The sequence below is a fragment of the Pleurodeles waltl genome, chromosome 9 (genome assembly GCF_031143425.1).
Source record: "Pleurodeles waltl isolate 20211129_DDA chromosome 9, aPleWal1.hap1.20221129, whole genome shotgun sequence".
In the NCBI taxonomy this organism is placed as follows: Eukaryota; Metazoa; Chordata; class Amphibia; order Caudata; family Salamandridae; genus Pleurodeles; species Pleurodeles waltl.
This window is the reverse complement of record NC_090448.1, coordinates 723,321,948-723,341,426: the sequence shown is the minus strand read 5'-3', so window position 1 is coordinate 723,341,426 and position 19,479 is coordinate 723,321,948.

The following is a 19,479-nucleotide window of genomic DNA, read 5'->3' as shown; positions in this document are numbered from 1 at the left end:
TGGCTCCTTTGGGCTCTTTGGATGATGCTGTTTTCACATGAGATCCTGCTCCTGACACTGCTACCCACTACTGCTCTGTGGATCCGTCTTCCAATCCTATCATCGATCTAACATCTGACGATGTGGCTTCTTTCCTGAAGGCATTTCCTTTTGATGCCTTTGAAGACATTCTTCAAGATCATGACTACTGTTAAAGAAATTTGACCATTGGCTTATTCTAAAGTTTCAATGTTTGCCAACACTGCCTTTGACTTTGGCCTGCTGTGCTTGTTGTGGTCGACATTATGGGGGTCATTCTGACCCCCGCGGGCGGCGGGAGCCGCCCGCCTGGAGCGAGCCGCCATATGGCCGCTCCACGGTCGAAAGACCGCGGAGGCCATTCTGGCTTTCCCGCTGGGCTGGCGGGCGACCGCCAGAAGGCTGCCCGCCAGCCCAGCGGGAAACCCCTCCCCACGAGGAAGCCGGCTCCGAAGGTGCAAAGCAGACACTGAAATACAAAGTGGGGCCCTCTTACGGGGGCCCCTGCAGTGCTCATGCCATTGGCATGGGCACTGCAGGGGCCCCCAGGGGCCCCACGACACCCCTCACCGCCATCCTGTTCCTGGCGGTCGGAGCCGCCAGGAACAGGATGGCGGTGAGGGGGTCGGAATCCCCCATGGCGGCGCAGCAAGCTGCGCCGCCATGGGGGATTCCCAGGGCAGCGGAAAATCGGCGGGAGACCGCCGGTTTTCCTGGTCTGACCGCGGCCAAACCGCCGCGGTCAGAATGCCCTGCGGGGCACCGCCAGCCTGTTGACGGTGCTCCCGCATCCCCGGCCCCGGCGGTCAAGGACCGGAATGACCCCCTATGTTTCTTTGTATGTTTTAGCTATTTTTAATAAGTTTTTAATTGGATTTTAGTTGTGTCTTAATATGATTTTAGCTTGTTTTAGTCCACAGCAATTTTAGCTTGGGCTCATTTGCTTTCTCTGGCGTCATCATTACGGCGTCATACTTGTTCCGGCAATGGGGACAGTGTAGTGGATCCTATTTAGTTTTAATGGGAATCAAAAGTTCAGCTTAGCCTTTGGCTTGCAGGCCTGTGCCCCATCATCTAGTGACTTTTAATCTACTTAGCTTGCTCTGTTTTAGCACATTTATTTAATTATTTCTTTCAAGATGGCTGTTATGTTTATAGTTAGGAAGATGTTTTAGTTTCACATTATCAGTGCCTCTTTGTAAAGGCGTCACTATCAGCATCAAGATTATCAGAGGGATTCCTACCTGAAGCCATTGATGCTATCTATGCTACACGTTGCCTTGATGCAGACCCAGCCTTCATATCACCACAGAGTCTGATCTAGAGACCTCATTCCAAGGTAACAAGGATTGAGGGGGCTCTTCTCATGGACATGGTACTAGCAGATTGGGTTTAACACACCTAGCTCTCTTTAGGTTTGAGATTAGGTTCATCATGCTAGGGTATTAGGGTTTATTTCACACCTATCTTACTGCTAATGTCTTTACAAAATGGTGGGGGTCTTTGTATTAATGACTCTCCTTTTTACAATTGTGTCTCTTTCATTGTTCACTATCCTAATCATTGCAGCCCATGCAATTTACAGTAGGTCCTTCATTGCCTGTGCGTATGACTGAGACATGTTGCTAATGTGAGAAAAGGGTAATCCCTATTTAACCACGACTCCCCTGAGATGTCGCACTCCTGAGTCCATTCGTAAAAGCTGACACTAATCACCTTTTATTGTTTGGGTTTTTGGTGAGGTACTGCTTGTGAGCTGGAATGGTTACCGACAGTTGCAACTTGTAGGATTTCCCTAGTCACCTATATACAAAAGTAAAGTGCTGTCATCCCTAAACCAGCAGTCTTGCCTACAGCAGTCCAACTACGACAACAATACTGCTCCAAGATCCAATGTTTTGTGATCGGATAGAGTTGGTTATACAAGAGTACTTAGCTGCTAATGAGGTCACAGCTACTGCTGCCAGGGTGGAATCGGATGTATTTAAAGTGGTCTTGAAGATGATCTTCCTCTCAGATGTAGTGGGCACTAAGAAGGTGCTCTGCAGAGAGCTCACATGCATTGAAGACAGCCTCACAGACCTGGAAGTCCAAGGTGAGACGTACGAAGAAATGTATACAGCTCTGAAGTATTGAGGAAGGAGCACAGAGGGACGCTTTCACGCTCTGTAGTTTGGATTAAAAGGAATATATCGCACATCAACATGCGATGGGCAATAAGGCGGGCAGTATGCTTGCATGGCTACTAAAGTCAGAGGCACCAAGGACTCTGATCAATGCCATACATGCTCCTGACAGGACACTATTTAACACACAACAAAGTATTAATGTGGTGTTCCTCTCCTACTATTGTCAGTTATATGAGGCTTCCCATTAGATCCTCCGAGATGACATAGTGCAGTCCCTTGCCCAGGTGGCCATGCCTGCCCTTGCTGAGACCCAAAGGCAGGAGGGAAATCCTACCATCCTCTATGAGGAAAGCGATGGTAGTGGTTCTTCCCAAACCAGGGAGAGATCCCCCTAAATGTGGGCTTCTACAGGCCACTGTCGCTCTTAACTACAGACTATAAGGTGTTGGGAAAGATACTGGCGTCCTGGATACTTACAGAGCACGCAATAATACACTCTGCCCAGAACTAGTTGATTCTAGGCAGGAGCACATTCCTTAACGTTCAACAGCTGTTCCACATTATGGACTGGGTCATGCATGATTCCGCTCAGTGTTGGGTGGCATCACTCAACATTGAAAAAGCATTTGATACGCTGAGTTGACCTACCTTTTCACAGTACTCAAAAGGGTGGGAGTGGGGCACTAGTTTTCAAAGGTGGTTATCTAACCTATACAAAGACTAGCTGGCCAGGCTGCTCATAGGCCCAGGCGAACTTAGACCCCATAGCTGTAAAAAGGGGTACCAGACAGGGCTAGCCGCTCTCTCCCATAGTATTTGTCCTGGCCATACAACCTGTGGCATGCTTCTTTCGATCTAAAGGCCCAGAGTACGGAATGGTCAACAGGTGGCAGATACATAAAGGGGGTCATTCTGACCCTGGTGGCCGGTGACCGCCAGGGTCACCGACCACGGGAGCACCGCCAACAGGCTGGCGGTGCTCCCAAGGGCATTCTGACCGCGGCGGTTCAGCCGCGGTCAGAAAGGGTAAACCGGCGGTCTCCCGCCGGTTTACCGCTGCCCCATTGAATCCTCCATGGGGATTCAGACACCCCCTACCGCCATCCTGTTCATGGCGGGAAACCCGCCATGAACAGGATGGCGGTAGGGGGTGCCACGGGGCCCCTGGGGGCACCTGCAGTGCCCATGCCAATGGCATGGGCACTGCAGGGGCCCCCGTAAGAGGGCCCCACTTTGTATTTCAGTGTCTGCTTTGAAGACACTGAAATACGCGACGTGTGCAACTGCACCCGTCGCACCCCTGCAACTACGCCGGCTCAATTCTGAGCCGGCGTCCTCGTTGCAGGGGCATTTCCGCTGGGCCGGCGGACGCTCTTGTGGAGAGCGCCCGCCGGCCCAGCGGAAATGTTTGAATGGCCGCCGCGGTCTTTTGACCGCGGTGCGGTCATTTGTCGGCGGGACCTTGGCGGACGGCCTCCGCCGTCCGCCAAGGTCTGAATCAGGCCCAAAGTCTCCCTCTGTGCTGATGATGTGTTGATTTATCTATGGACTGACAGAAACTAATATACCTTTGCTGGTTGAGCTCCTTGATGAGTTTGGGGCCACATCGGGTCTCAGGGTGAATTGGGACAAATTGTGCATTTTCCCCTTATTGAAAACCCCTGAGGGAACAGTGAAACCACGCCTATCCATTCCACTGCTGGTCCACAGACATCTTTAAAAATCTGTCCATTACAGTACACCATAGCGACTAAGACCTCATAGATGGCAATCTGGGGAGGGTTGTTGCAAAGGTGCGACACTCATTGCTATTCTGGGCCCAATTTCCACTGTCACCTACTGGGAGAACTGAAGTCTCCAAGATGTTGCTTTTGCCTCAGCTCTTATGTCTTTTTTCAGCACTGGTTGTATAGCCCAGCATCGCCTTTGGGGAACTGCACTCACTGTTAATGTCATTAATGTCATTAGTCTGGGGGGTGAGGTGATAGACACAGAGTGGCCTTGTCGAAGTTATACGCTCTTCTGGACGATGGAGCACTATCAACTTTACTATGCTTTGGCCCAGTTATAATGGAGAGCAGACGCAGTCTAGTCTCTCCAAGGGAGTCTTCGGGAGGGGAAGTGAGGACAGGAGGCATGGGATTGGTGGGGAGGTGTGTGGGGGAGGGATAAAAGGGTGGGTATATATGAGGGGATTAGAGGAGGGAATGCCCTCTTCCATACCTGCCCGTCGCGCGGTTGGAAGTTTGGCCACTCATCCGCCCTACAGTATAAGGAATGATGGATGGGTAGGTAAGTGATGCGTGTTGTTAAGGTTTGAGGGTACACCAGTTAGGGCAGGTTGCTATGGAGGTTTAGAATGCAGCAGATGGGGGAGGGTGGAGAGTCAGATGCTGGCCTGGTCACCCTTCCAGGGGGGAAAAGAAGTAGGTCAAGGATGGCAGCATGGGGGATGCCTGAAGCAGGCTGGGGACGAAAGGAAAATAGGGATTTGTGGGTGCATGGAGGTGGAAGATTGGTGAACGAAGGAAGAAGTGAGGGGAATGAGTGAAAAGGAAGATTGAGGAAGATTTCAAAGGGTGGGGTTTTAAAGTTGGAGTTGATTTGATAATGTTAAAAATTTTATGTTGCTAAATGCAATCTTGTTCTAAATAAATGGTCTTTTACACTATGATAAACCTGTGTCACTGACTGTGACCCAGTGGGCTGCACGCTGGCTGTTGGGGCCGGGAAGGCAGGAGCATGAGGATCTGCTGGGGGAACAGGGAGAGACTGGCATCCTGGACTACCTAATGGGTGCGCCCTTAGGACCATAAGCTATTAAAAGTGGGCATAATATGTTGGAAAAAATGCATCCTTACATGGAGGGGAAAGCTGCCACTCTTGCCAGACATACCGATCTGGTCCCTCCCCCAGAATCTGCGAACGAAGATTCAGTATCCGATGGAGGGTTGGATGGAGGTGATGGTGACATGCTGGGGGTTCCTTGGCAGAGAACGAACATTAGCAAACATTTGATAATGCACACAAAATATGCAGGTTGAGCCCTGCATACTTCCTGTTATTTGGGGCACTGTTCACTCTGTGGAGACAGATTTGGGGGGATCCACAAAGAGTGCCCAGGTCAGCCCCGGGTCTTAGAGTATTGTTAACTCATGGTCACTAATGCAAGGCAGTCACTCATGTTTATGGTGCACTGCGGAGCCAGTTGTCGAACCCAGGGGGGGTTAGTTAAAAATGTGGAGGGAAACTAGACTTGGACTGGAATTGACTTAGGTTTTCTGAAAACGGTGCCTGGAGTCTGTAAATAACGTGTCAATGAATATCAGGCTGCAGTACACCCAGCTTAATATGATACACTACACTTATCTGACACCGAAGAGGGTGGCGCGCATTTACCCAGGGGCATCCTCTGCTTGCCCCTGATGTGCTGATCAGGAAGCAGATTTGCTACATATGCTTTGGCACTGCCCTGTGATCACCAGATACTCAGAAGAAGTGTTGTGCTATGTGGGGGATTTGAACGGGATATTCTTCCCCTCAACCCTGTGCAGACTTTATTTGGGGTGCGCCCAACATCAACCAAGTATAAACATGTCAATGATTTTGCGAATCTGACCCCGGTGTCGGTAAAGTTTGGCATTGTCATGGCGTGGAAATCCACAGCGGCACCCCTGCTGCAGAGATGGAAACCTGACCTGCTGAAGTGGGCCAGGACAAAGGTAGCTGTCTGGTCTCACATATGGCATCAAATGAGGGGAGAGGTGGCAGATATTATAAATGGGAAGGTTTAATTGAAAAACAAGAAAACAAGTTGGATGATAGACCACCGTAGACATTTGACCCATACTAATGATTGCATTCCTGGCACTAGTAGCCCATGTGTGGTGGTCGACTACAATGTGAGGGGTTCCCAGGAGTTGTATGGAGGCCAAGGCTATGCTCCCCCAGAATACAAATGTATTTCATTATCAGAGTGGACCCGAGGTATGTGTCTGTATGATGTGTTATCTGTCACCCCAAGCAACTGCAGATACATATGATAATGTACCAGGTATACCTGACTGCCTCTGGTCGCCCTAATAACAGATCACTGAATGCTTGCTGATCAGTATAGGGAAAGGTGCGGAAGACATTGTGAAGCGAAGGGTTAATTAGCTTGAACAGTGTAGATGAGCGTGATGCCTGCTGAAGCCAGAGCAACGTGGAAATAATTCACGATGTTCGCTTTCAAGCTTGTTTTTTTTTACATTCCGTAGATAAACTTATTCGCAGCTGCATGTGTGAGAAACAGGTTGTGAAGGAGATTCAGTCTCAACCTTGAGAACGAGACCACAGTAAAAGATGGAATGAAAACAATTGCCAGGGAATGGCAAGGCAGCCAAGAGACATGTACTGATAACATAGCTAGAAAATACTGGAAGGGGATAGAATCCAAGCTTCAGGTTACTTAAACACTGAAAGGCGGGTGAGCGAATTGAAGCTTGCAGATGGAGTTGTGAAAACTGTCATCTTCAGACCCAGAGCTGCCTCCCTGTTGTGCTGTTCAGAGACCGTGACGCTCGAGGGGGAGAGAGGTCCAAGCGGGCGGTAGAGGGCTTCCCTGCATTTCATGGACTAAGTTAAGTTCCACCCAGGGATGAAAGGCCTTTGTTTCTCTGCTCTATTATTATGGTAGATTATTATGCTTGCACTGTGTTTATAATCTGAAGTATTCAGCTCGTTTATATTTTGCTTTCTAGACATCGTAGTGTGAGCCTGCTACAGTAATTGAAACATACATTTTGGTATGCAGTTAAGCAAAGCTAATCTGAAGAATTCAGCTTGTTTATATTTTGCTTACTGAACATCGTAGTGTGAGCCTGCTGCAGTAATTGAAACATGCATTTTGGTGTGCAGTAAATCAAAGCTTATCTGAAGTATTCAGTTAGTTTATATTTTACTTCCAGAACATCGTAGTGTAACACATTTTGGTATACAGTTATTCCAAGCTTATCTCTGTAAATGAACTCTTTGTTCATATGTATACATAGATGCTCTTTGTAGTGTACTTATGTATAAATAGATGCTTTTCATTGCTATTCTTATTCCACTATTGTTAATGTGCTAAATGCCTACATTTACCTGAAATTCTAGTAAAGCTAAATTGTATTCATAATTGGCGTGTGGTCCTTCATTGAGCGTCCTCATTGACTTATACCGAACAGGTGTCAACCAGTCACCTGGATAAGACACTTGCCTTGGTTATATGTAGTGTTATTAAAAATACAATAAAGATATTAAAAAGAAAACAATAGGACGGGGCTATCCTTAGAGCCAAAACAAAAAAATGGAGTGATAAACTGTGCGCTTTAAGCATACTGGGCAAAATTGATGTTTACAACATACATGCTTTAGTGGATTTGATCATGTTTATAGATTACAGACAGAGATCTTTAAAAATGGGAGTAAGTGATTTGACATCTAAACAGTACCTTCTACAGATGTAAATACACAACACTTTTAAACATTTTTTGCAAAGTTATTTCAAGACAATGAGCGTTTCTACCAAACAAACGAAAATCCAGTCTTTGAAACGTCAATGAGCTCATGAAACATTTTTAATTCCATCTTCATTTGGATGCGCCTGTGTGGCTGTTGAACAATAGTACATTTTCAGTCTGCTCATCGGGACGTTGCAGTTTATGTTTCTTTGAGCTCACGCACATGCAGATTTTAGGATGTGTGATTGGGTTTGATTCTTCATGCAGCTTCCATTTATCCTGACATTGAGTAAGTGACTGCCAATCAGTTTGCAATATTACGAACTGTTAATTTCAGTATCAGAACATGTATTGTTCTAAATACAAAATGGTTGCCATTAGCTCCCATCATTGAGCAATTCTCACATGAGATGGCTGAGCCACAATGATGGAGGAAGCGACTAGGCCTAAAGTACTGGCAACAAAATTTGACTTGAATAACGTATGATGTTCTAGCAAGCAAAGAATAAAAGTATTTCTTCATAACATGTGTGGCTGATAGGCAATGTCTTGCGGAGACTGCACTCAAACAATCAGAAACAGTGCCTCTTAATAGCATATGACATAACGTCAACACCTATGGTTTCAATTTTGTTATGAATCCCCAGCACATAAGGTGTCAAATCCACAGAAGTATCACTGTACTTTTAAAATAATGTAGGAGAAATTTGCATTATATTCTGTATAGTGGTTGTTCCTAAAGATCTACACTAATTATAGCAAGTCACCTGGTCTGAGTAACGAAAGGGATAACTTTTAATGAGATATGAGTGACACTAGGAGGACAACATTCATTACCAGTTTGTCAATGTAACACTGAAACAAGAGGTGTACAAAGTAGTATTTTCATTGTGCAATGCTTTTGAATATTTCAGTTATGCTACATTTGATAGACCAAGACTTAGGCCCATTTTAATACTTTTTGACGCAAAACTGCTCTATTGCAGTTTTGCATCAAAAAGTTTAACACCGCTTGCGTCATTCTAGAGCGCCAGCCGGGCGCCGTTTTAAGGAATGGCGCAAGCCGGTGCTAAACTTGGGCTAGCGTAAAAATAAAAGACGCTAGCCGAGTGGTGGTATGGGAAAAGGAGGTTGGCCATCATAAAATGATGCTAAGCTGGTTAGCGGCAAAAAAATGCTGCTAACCAGCCTAGCGTCATTTTCTGACGCCCAACCACCAAAAAATGACTCCTGTCTTAGTAAAGACGGGAGTCATGCCCAAAACCCCAATGGCCACCACAGGGGACCAGTGTCACCAGGGCATGGCCATTACACCCAGTGCCAGCCCCATGTAAGGGCCCCCATTGGCACTTTCAAAACAATTATTGAAAAATACTTACCTAACTTACCTAGGATGGGGTCCCCCATCCATCCTCTGGTGTCCCTCTGGAGTGGGTTGGGATGTTCCTGGGGCTTGGGGTGGGCACCTGTGGGCCCATTCCTTGGTGTTTTGCCATGGAAATGGGTCCATGGGTACCTTAATGCCTGGTCTGACCAAGGCATTAAATAATGATGCTATGCAGGCTTAGCATCATTATTTGGATCCACCTCCCACCTGTACATCATTTTTGAACGGAGGGATAAATATGGTGCTATGGGCTTAGCATAATTGTTTGTATGGGAACGCCTAGTTTGCATCTCATTGACGGAAGGAGAGATCACACATCCAAAAATTACGCAAACGCCAATATTTCGACGCTAGATGGGTCTAGCGTCAAAATATAAATAAGGAGTTAAGTTTGTGACAATTTAGCATCAAAAGAAATGACGCTAAAATGGCAAAAATCAGCCATAAATATGGGCCCTAGTTTGATGGCATGATAAGATTTCACTAGCATTTTGCTGCCCAACTACACTGGTTTGAAGAGTAAGAACACAGCAATGCTTTGCCTACACAAGGAGGGTGCAACTGTCCTGCCTTTACATAGACATTAACACAGATAATCACACAAGGCAAATTCTATATCTGTCTACAGTGCAGTCTCAGAAACTGATAGTAGCGGTGTTTGCTTTAAGTGGAAGAGGTATGGCTCCGATTAGACATAAATTATATGTTCAGACTTCACAGAGCGGAGCAATATGTCAGTCTATTCATAGGGCAGGCACCACACACCTGTGCTTTCTTCTGCTATTAGGTCATCATCACCAAGTGAAAACAGCCACAACCCATTATTTCTGCTCAATTTCTTCTAAAATTGCCACCGGACCTAAGTTACAACCCTGAGGTTACCCACCAATTATACTGAAAAGTTATAAATGCAAGATATGACTTAGGATGAGATGTCACTTTTAAAGTGCAATAGCTCTCCACTGTATAATAGTGAGCAACCAGCATTGAAAAAAATTGAAGTTAAGCAATAAAACTGGTGAATTTTAACAGCCTTCTTAAACTGTGCCAGATCAAGGTATACCTCGTTCCAAGATGACTCACATCTTGGAATGTGCTTGTCGCCCCTTTATTTCAGTCTTACCACATATTATACCTCATTGTGAGATGTCTTGCTTTGATTGATTAAGTTATGAGCTTTTCTGAGATGCCTCTGTCTCTGTCTTACAGCCAGCAGTGTCAGTCACAACTTCATCTCAAAATCTTCTAACGCTGAAGCATGACACCTGAGTGCACAAAAGCTAGTACCACAGTCATTTTGTAGTGTCAGGATACCCCGTGTTATTAGGTGGAGGTGATGTCCCATCACAGTGATTACAGTGCTTTGTTGCCCAGCAGGCACATATAAGTGCCTTACCAGGTCACAAGCCCTTTTTTTACAGCTCAATATATGCTAAGGAGAGCAGCTCCAAGCGCAGCAGCATCAAGGGACACAGATCCATCTGCATGCGTGCACGCCCACATGATCTGTCCACACATACATCCACCCACACACCATAGATATACACATATACTTCATGCATAAATTGATCAATTAACCACCCATGAACACACAGACCATTGCACACCTTTGCACAAATACCCATCAATCCACAGACATGATCTTTTAACATACATTCTTCATTCACAAACATCTGTTCATCTACCTATCCACCGACAAAAATTCAACATTCATCTAAACATAACTCATGAGTCTTCACACTGATGACTCCCCTAAATCCCCACCAACTAACTCCACCAGCCATCATTTACTCACATATTAATACAGCCATTCACTCCCCACTTTTACATCCATATTTAACCATTTAACCATTCAGCCCTCCATACCCTTACCAGTCCACACAACCATACTCAAGCATACACATCAGATAGGTAAGGGTGTTTGCACTGTTGAGGAGGCATGCTGCACTGTACCTGTTATGTATAGAAGGCCACTTTTGCTGGGGTAGTGACACACATTTCAAGGTTTGAGACATCTCAGAATGAGGTGTAGCTTGCTATTACTTTTCTGTCAAGGAGAAAAAGCTGGTACTGCTGTCATCATGCTGTACCTGTTCATAAGAAAGGGAAGGTGGCACTGCTGATGCCCAGACATACTTGTTCTGTTGAGGGCTGCTTGCAATGATGATGGTATATTGTACCAGTTGTGTGAGTGAGAGGCTTGCACATCTGCTGCTGTGCTGCACCTGCTTTTGTGAGGATTGGTTGTTAAAACTGCAGATAGTGTGTTATACCTGTTTCCTGAGAGAATGAAGCTTGCACTGAAGTTGCTGTGTTGTACTTGTTCTGTGAAGGAGAGAAACATCCACTGTGTCTAGTTGTATAAGAGATGTTTACACTGCTGATGCTGTTGCACCTATTATGTTAGGTGGGGAAACTTGAAACTGCCCTTCCATTGTCTCAAAAGCATTAGACACACATGCTATGGTGTACCTGCCTTGTGGTGCCTGAGTTGTGTATCTGCGTATGGTTGCCAAGCAGGTGACCTTGACTGTGAGCATCCAGTGTGTGTCCCCAACTTCTTTGAAGATGGGCAGGACTGACTCATGGGCTACTACAAGGCCAGTTCTCATTGCCCTCCTCACTCCTAGCCTGCTCATGTTGGACTTGTGCTGGTGCCAGGCCAACTCTCCTTGGTCTCCCTTCCCTACATTGCTGTGCAGAGGAATTGGACTGGAGCAGACTAAGAAGTCTAGCCTACCTCACTGTGGCCCTGTGATGACTCACCCTACTTTTCTAAGTAGCTCTAAGCTAAAGTTCTAAAGCAACGTTTCTAACCCTGTCACATAACTCTAAACTAAAGTTCCTAACCCTGTCAATTAACCCACAGCCCAACACTTTTTAGATGGATATACCACATTGCTTGTTGGGAAATATCCAGCTGAACCTCCCCTAATATTATTGAATGAGCTATGCCCCTACAGCACAGAGAAGGACATGACCTCTACCCCTCACCAAGCCTTTCTAAATTGGGTGAGTGATAGTAGAGAGGAAAAGCCAAAATGAAGAAATTGTTTGCACTTGGAGCTGGCTCTGCAGGCAAAGGAGAGTGCCTTAGTGGATCCTTCTAGAAACTGGCAACCAGTTTAGCTTGCAGTGAGCCTTGGAGAATTTCCTGAAATTTATGACAAATCACTTTGACAGTTGTAAACAGCTGACTCAGAAAAGCCATCATGCCAAGCATTGGTGTTGTTCAATCTAGAAATGATGGTAATATTAACCACACAAGCTTTCAAATGCCATGAAATAAAAATACATTTTTTCTCCAATATCTTCATTTGGAGGTAACAGGATGGCATACATGAAACAGCCAGGTTGAAATTCCATCACTGTAATCTTGTCTGATTTCATTCAGTATAGCCACGGGAGCAAACTTCTTGCTTAAAGCACCAAACCTTAAACTAATTCTGCCAGCATTTAGTAACTGGCGAATTTCAAGATGCTTAGAATGCAGGTGAGCCAGAACTTCTAACAATTTTAACCTCTACCAATTTTAATGACTTCTGGCAAAAGAAAGATGGGTCTGTACTTAGCTTCTGGCCAGGGTTCCAAGTTTGACTTCTTTAAAAGTGGTTTGACAGCATCTTTCTTCTATCTGCTTCGACAGTGCCAGCTGAATATGGGTATTAAGAATGAAGGTGTAACAACCACAGATAAAGATTTTAGGGCCATATGTACGAACACATTTTCCCATTGACACAGAATGGGAAAAACCCTTTGCTACATCTGGCCCTTAGAGTCATAATTGGTCATACACCATTTGAGGAGCTCCACCCTACAGTAGAAAGCCACGAGGAAACCTCTTCCCTTATCTTTAGGAGAGCTGTGAGAGGAGTGTCAAAAAAGGACAAGGCGTGTAACTGTGCTGCATGAGACTAGAAGCTAGGCCTTACAATCATGAATGGACTTAATCGTCTCATTCAAAAATGAGACCACATAGTGACAAACAGCTTGGGAGGGGGAACAGTTGTTTTGATACAGGTTAGATTGTTAAGATTAGAGACTGCCGGCAAAACAGCCTCTGAGGGTTTAGAGCCCTCTGAAATAAAATTTGAAATAATAGAGATATTAATAGCAAGTTTGTATAGCATATTTTGTTGACATTTACGTGATGTTTTCAAAGTCTGAACATAACAAGTTTGTATTTTGCTGAATGCCAAATGATATAGTTTACATACACATGTGAAGGGGTTAATGCCCTGTTTCTCTTCCTCACTTAACTCCAGGTATGCCTAAGCTACCTTCAGCCTGTCCAAGTCCCTAAACAACTATGCTTTGCTGTTTATCAGATTATTTTGGGGGTTTTCTTTAGCACTGTATACAACACACTGGCAGCTTCAAGGCATAAGGAGCAAAGGCCGGTGAATCTAAGAGCCTTATTTAAAGTTTGGCAGAGTGTGGGACTACCTCATAACTCTGCGGTTACTCCACTAAACGTGGCATTCCATTGCTATATTCAGAGTTCAAAGTTGGTGGAAGGGGCATGTTTACACCAGTGGATCCTCTGCTAGATCTGCTGGTGTAAACCTCTGACCTACACCCCCATTTGCCAGAGAACACCAAGTCACACTAATGCTTGTCGCATCTTTTTGATGGCTAGGCTACCATCACTAATTTTCTCTGCCCAAGGCATGATGGAGACAGGCCGGGACAATGTAAAATGACCCCCAATTGCAGGGAGAAAGGTGCTGCACATCAGTCATTGTTGTTTTGTATTGTGAAAACAAACTCCTCCTTTAACGGTTTATTTTCTCATACAAATAATTTTCCTGAGTGGTTGCATTAAAATGGGTTTCCACTCAGCAAGCCTGCTCTGCTCTGTAGGGGTGCTCTGGCTGGCCTCACAACTCTGAAACCCTGGTCGGTCAGAATTCAGATCTGTTCAATGGAATGAACGGTTATTAGCCTGAGTGGTGGAAGCTATATGTTTATCTCTCCCGGGTAATCTGCTGACTGTCCACCAACTTCTAAATGCCCCACTAAGATGGCCTACAAGGTTACATTGGGCAGGGCATTTGACATATCAGGCAAATCTGGTGGTCTTTACGTAACATTAATATCAATGCTACTTATCTATCCTCTAGGACAGTGCTTCCCAAACTTTTTAGAACCACAAACTACTTTTTAGCATGAAAAATGTTCATAACCCATCTAGCTTTAATGGGCTGGTGATTTTTTAATGTAACTAAAGAATTGTGTGGTAGCACACTCTCATTTACAGACAGCACATTTTCCATTGAAATGGCCGCTAAATTTGCACGGACATACAGTTTAATAAAATAATATTGCACATAAATGATGTGTGTGGAAATCGTGTTTCAGTGTATATTTATCATTTGCGCATCACCAAGAAAAAAAAAGTGTTTGATTTGTTTGATCCTAATCAAATCTTTGCAGAAAAGTCAATCTCTTTGGTATGGTTACCTCTACGTTTTGCCTGCTATCAGTGTGCTTAGACTGTTTTCACTAGGATCCTGCTATCCAGTACCCCAGTGATTGTGCTCCCTCCTTTTAAATTTGGTTGCCTAGGACTTTTGTGCACTCCACAATTGGCATACTGGTGTCCCCTTATAAGTCCCTAGTATATGGTACTTGACCTACTGGTGTCCACTTATAAGTCCCTAGTATATAGTACTTAGGTACCCAGGGCATTGGCACACCAGGGGTCCCCCATGGACTGCAGCATGTGTTGTACCACCCTTGGGAGTTCGTGCAAAATGTGTCTGCAGGCACCCTTTCACAACAGGTCACTGTACCAGGTATTTGTAAGTCATTTCGATGGTAGGCCCCTCCTAACCCAGAGGGCAGGGGTCAGGGGGCAGGTCCCAGTCTGTGAGGGCACCCCTGCATGAGCAGAGGTGCCCCTACGAACTCAAGCTCCATTGCACTGGACTTCGTAAGTGCAGGGAAGCCATTTTACCAATGTACTGAACACAGGTGTGTCCAGCTACATAGTGGTATCATCTAACCTGGGCATGTTTGTTATCAAACATGTTATAATCATACCCCAATACTGTTGTCAGTATTGGTTGTATGATTCCAGGCACTTTGGGGTTCTTAAGAGGACCTCCCAGCATTACTCCTACCAGTCTTCTAGGGTTTTCCAGGCAGCCTGCGCTGCACCCACCCATCAGGCAGGTTTCTGCTCTCCTGCTGCTTGACCAACTCAGGCACGGTGATAGAAATGGGGTCTTTGGTTGGCAGTCAGGTTACCCCCTGTCCAAGCAAGGACCCTCACTCTAGTCAAGGTAAAGGAGAATCACCCTCAGTTAACCCCCGCTGACCCCCTTGGTAGCTTGACACAAGCAGGCAGGCTTAACTTCAGAGTCTAGGTGTAAAGTATTTGTACCAACACACACAGTAATTCAATGAAAACACTACAAAATGACACAACACAGGTTTAGAAAAATAGGTAATATTTATCTAAACACAAGACCAAAACGACAAAAATCCAACATAAACAAGTCAAGTTATTAATTTTAAAAGCAAAAGAGTCTTATATCCTTGAGAACACAGTAAAAACACTGTTAACGTTGAAATGTACATGGGTAGCGTCAAAATAACACGCACGGGCGAGTGTGCGTTGAAAAAGGCTATCGATGAGTCAATTTCTCACCTGCAAGCAAGACTGTGCGTCATTCTCCTCCTCCAGTCGGGTCGGCGTGCATAATTTTTCCTCTCCACAGGAGAGCGATGCGTCCATCCGGGCAGAAGTTGTGTTGTTTTTTGAACACCCAGCGGGGTTGGCGCCGAAAATCCTGCCACACGGTATCTGCAAAACCGTGCTATGCGGGTTGCAATGTTATCAGCCTCCGTCAGTGGGTGTTGCACGTCGTTTCTCCAGCTGCGTGCACCAATCTTCCAGCTGCGATGCAGGTGGAGCATCAATTTCTGCTGTGAAGCCGGCGGTGCGTCGTTTCTCAGCCACGTCTCGGAAGGTGCATCAATATTTTCCCCGCACATCGGTCTGTGTGTGGATTTTCAGTCTTGGTTTGCCAGCTTCGCCCTCCAAGGCCCCAGGAACTGGATAGGGCACCACTTGGAAGGGCAGGAGTCTCAGCAGAGAGTCCAGGTGCTGGCAGGGGAAGTCTTTGATGGCCCTGAGACTTCAACAACAACTCACCTGTTGCTGCCATGGAGCCCATCGGACATGGCCTGCCATTTTCTGATGATCCTTGAAGGTGCACGAAACCAACGCCGTTGTGGATGCCACCGACCGTAAGTACACAAAGCGACCTGTATCAGAAAGCTTAAAAACAGATCGTAGTGCTGTCTATCACATCACATGGGGGGACACATCGCAGCATCAAGTACATGTCATATCCTGTATACAGTTCGAAACATTTATCAAGATAGAGATATTCACAGTCACAATACGCCCCTTTTGGGCAGCTCACTCACACTGCGCCACAGTACACAAAAACACAGAGTGACACATCTCTGGCACAGGGACAGTGAAGGCTACACAACATTCACCCACACATCACCAACACACAAACATCACAACTACAAATACAACTCACACACTCACATTCCACACAGGCCAGGGATTGTCACATACAACACACATTTGCATCATGGAACACAAATAACACCACCATTAAACAGCCCTGCAATGGACACATACATCACACACATCACTGTACCATGGAAGGACAATAGCCTGCACAATGAACAGAGAGACAAATAGACAAAGGGCACTATGCACACAACACTTGCACAATTGGGATGGGGGCACGAGGAACACTCAGGAATACAAAGTCAGCTAGCACAACTGAACTCACTCCATTTCTGCACTAACAAAAATCAAGCTGATACATATCTGAATAATAAATAAGCCATATCAGGGGACAAGTCTAACACCATTCATGCTCACATGCATACATGCATACATGCTCACACTGGACAATACAAGATGAAATACTCTCAATAACAAACACTACACAATGCCATGACACCACCATTGCAATTATACACACATATACACACACTCAACATATACCCTCCTCTTGGGGGCCACCAGCACTGTCCATAAAGTCACATACTGCAAACAACAGCAAATGGAGTTGCAAGCAGGCTCAAACACACACAACTGTAGGCACAAAACACAAGTTAATCAGGAACTATATTAAGGTAGAAGAGGAATTGCAGGACAAATGTATAGCCCAAACAAACAAACTGTTTGGGTTTATTAATTATGAAATATGAAAGTCCAAAGGCCATTGGCCAGTCCATATAGATTTTCCCCAAAGTAGCACAATGTTGTACCAAACCTGACTCCCAACTGCCATGGAACCTGCACAGGAAGGGGCATCAAGGGGGCAGGGAGGCTCCTCAGGGAATATCCGGGGCAGGGGGAGTCAGATTTGTGAGGGGGTTGGACTTGGACTTGGGAGGGGTGGTCTTCTTGTTGGGAGGAGTGGGCCCCTTCTTGAAGGGGATGAGGTATAGGTGCATGCAAGAGGGGCAGGGGAGGCCTTGGAGGTGGAAGGGATGGCCTGGTAGCTGGGTGGGGGCCTCTTGGGTTTGGGATGGTGAATGGGGGGTGGGGGAAGAGGCGTAATGTTAAGGTCTAACAAAAAACATTTTTTAGAGACCCAGGGAATGTCTTCAGAAGGTGGTTGGGAATTGGAGGTTGAGGGAGTGGTTGTATGCTGTGTAGATGTGGATGTCGTGGGTGTGTGTGCTTATGGGAGGTATGCTTGTGTGTGGTGGCTGTCTGTTGCGTGGGTGAGTGTGGGTGTTTGTGTGTCTTGGGGTGGAGGTGCTAGGGGATGCAGTGGTGGGTGCATGTGTAGATGTTGGGGTGGTGACTGCAGGTATGGTGAATGTGGTGGATGTCTGTGTGTCTGTAGCTGTGGTGTCTGAGGGTGTGGTGCTTGTGGTCAATGTCTGGAGTCTGCTGCCTGGGTGTGTCTGTTGGTTTGATGGGTGTGGTGGGTGTGTCAGTGACTATTGGTGTGGTGCCTGTGGGTATGCTGGATGTGGGTTGTATGATGCTGGGGTGGTGGGGGTGTCAAGGGAAAGGATCTGTTGGTGGATATTGTTTGTGTGAGTGCCGGTGTGTTTTGTGCTCCTTGTGTTTATGTGCCTTCCTCTTGAGTGTTGAGGTGGATGTCTGTGGATTGGACTGTGTGCTATGGGTAGGTAGGGGGAGGAGGGATTTGGAGTGGGAAGAGGGAGGTGGAGGGGGGATGGAAGGTGGGGAGTGACTGGCTGCTGTCAGTGAGGAGGCCAGAGCCTATCTAAATCTCTGTAGGCCAGACATTGCACCATGAATGCCTTACAGGAATGTTTTGGTTTACTGCTGTTGGGTCGCCAATCCCTGGATGTCATTCACAATGGCTGGCTGACATACAGAGATACTTTTCAGGATATCAATACATTCTAACTGAGGGCAGCAGGGGTAACAAGAGCTGAGGCGGAGGTGCCTGCGGCGAAGGAGACGCCCACCCTATTGGGTGAGACGTCACGGCCAACTAGGTAAGGAGCAACAGGGAGACCGGTGATAGAACGGGGGTGGCGGACAACGATGGTACTGGGGGATTCCCTGATGGGTCTGCCACCACTTGGGAGTGTCCACAGGAGGAGGAATTGGATGATGAGGATAAGGTTTCTTCTGGTCTCCCTCATGGCACTCCCCTTGCCCTCCAGGCCACTGGGTCCCTCTGTGTCAGTTGTGTCTTGAACCGAGGTCCTATGGCCAGATGTGTCCCCACTCAGCTGTGCCCGTCTCCTTCGCTTGCTGGTGTTGATACTGCAAAGACAAAGAGGAAGAGGGTCATCACATGTCCATGAACACACTTGAACGGCAACGCTGATTAGCAAACATTATCATGATGTCAAGTTGGCCTCAGCAATAAACTCCATCTAAATGGCCAATACATGTGCTGTACCATATGCATGCCATATGAACTGTCAACAGTTGCCACCAGGAAAATCAAGATCTCAGAAAACTACAATTGCACAGTTGAAATTGTGCACTCACAATAACCAGTCAACAAGTAAGACATCTCATCACCCAAAAGAACGAGTTACTGTGGATACATTAGCTATCTGTGGATTCCTCACCTATTGATTACTCCCATTGCGCCAGCATTCGACGGAAATCTTCTTCCTAGCTTCTGCAAGTCGACGAGGACGTCACAATTGCCCACGCAACGCCGTCTGACGTCATACAGGCAATAAGAGGTCCTCGCTGACGTGCCGACGTCAGTACCAAAATTTTTTACGTGCCTGAGAATAATAGGCCATTGAGATAAATACCTGGACTTACCTTAATGTCCCTGGGGTGGGTCCCTCCATCCTTGGGTGTCCTCCTGGGGTGGGCAAGGGTGGCAAGGGGTGTCCCTGGGGGCAGGGGAGGGCACCTCTGGGCTCATTCTGAGCCCACAGGTCCCTTAACGCCTGCCCTGACCCAGGT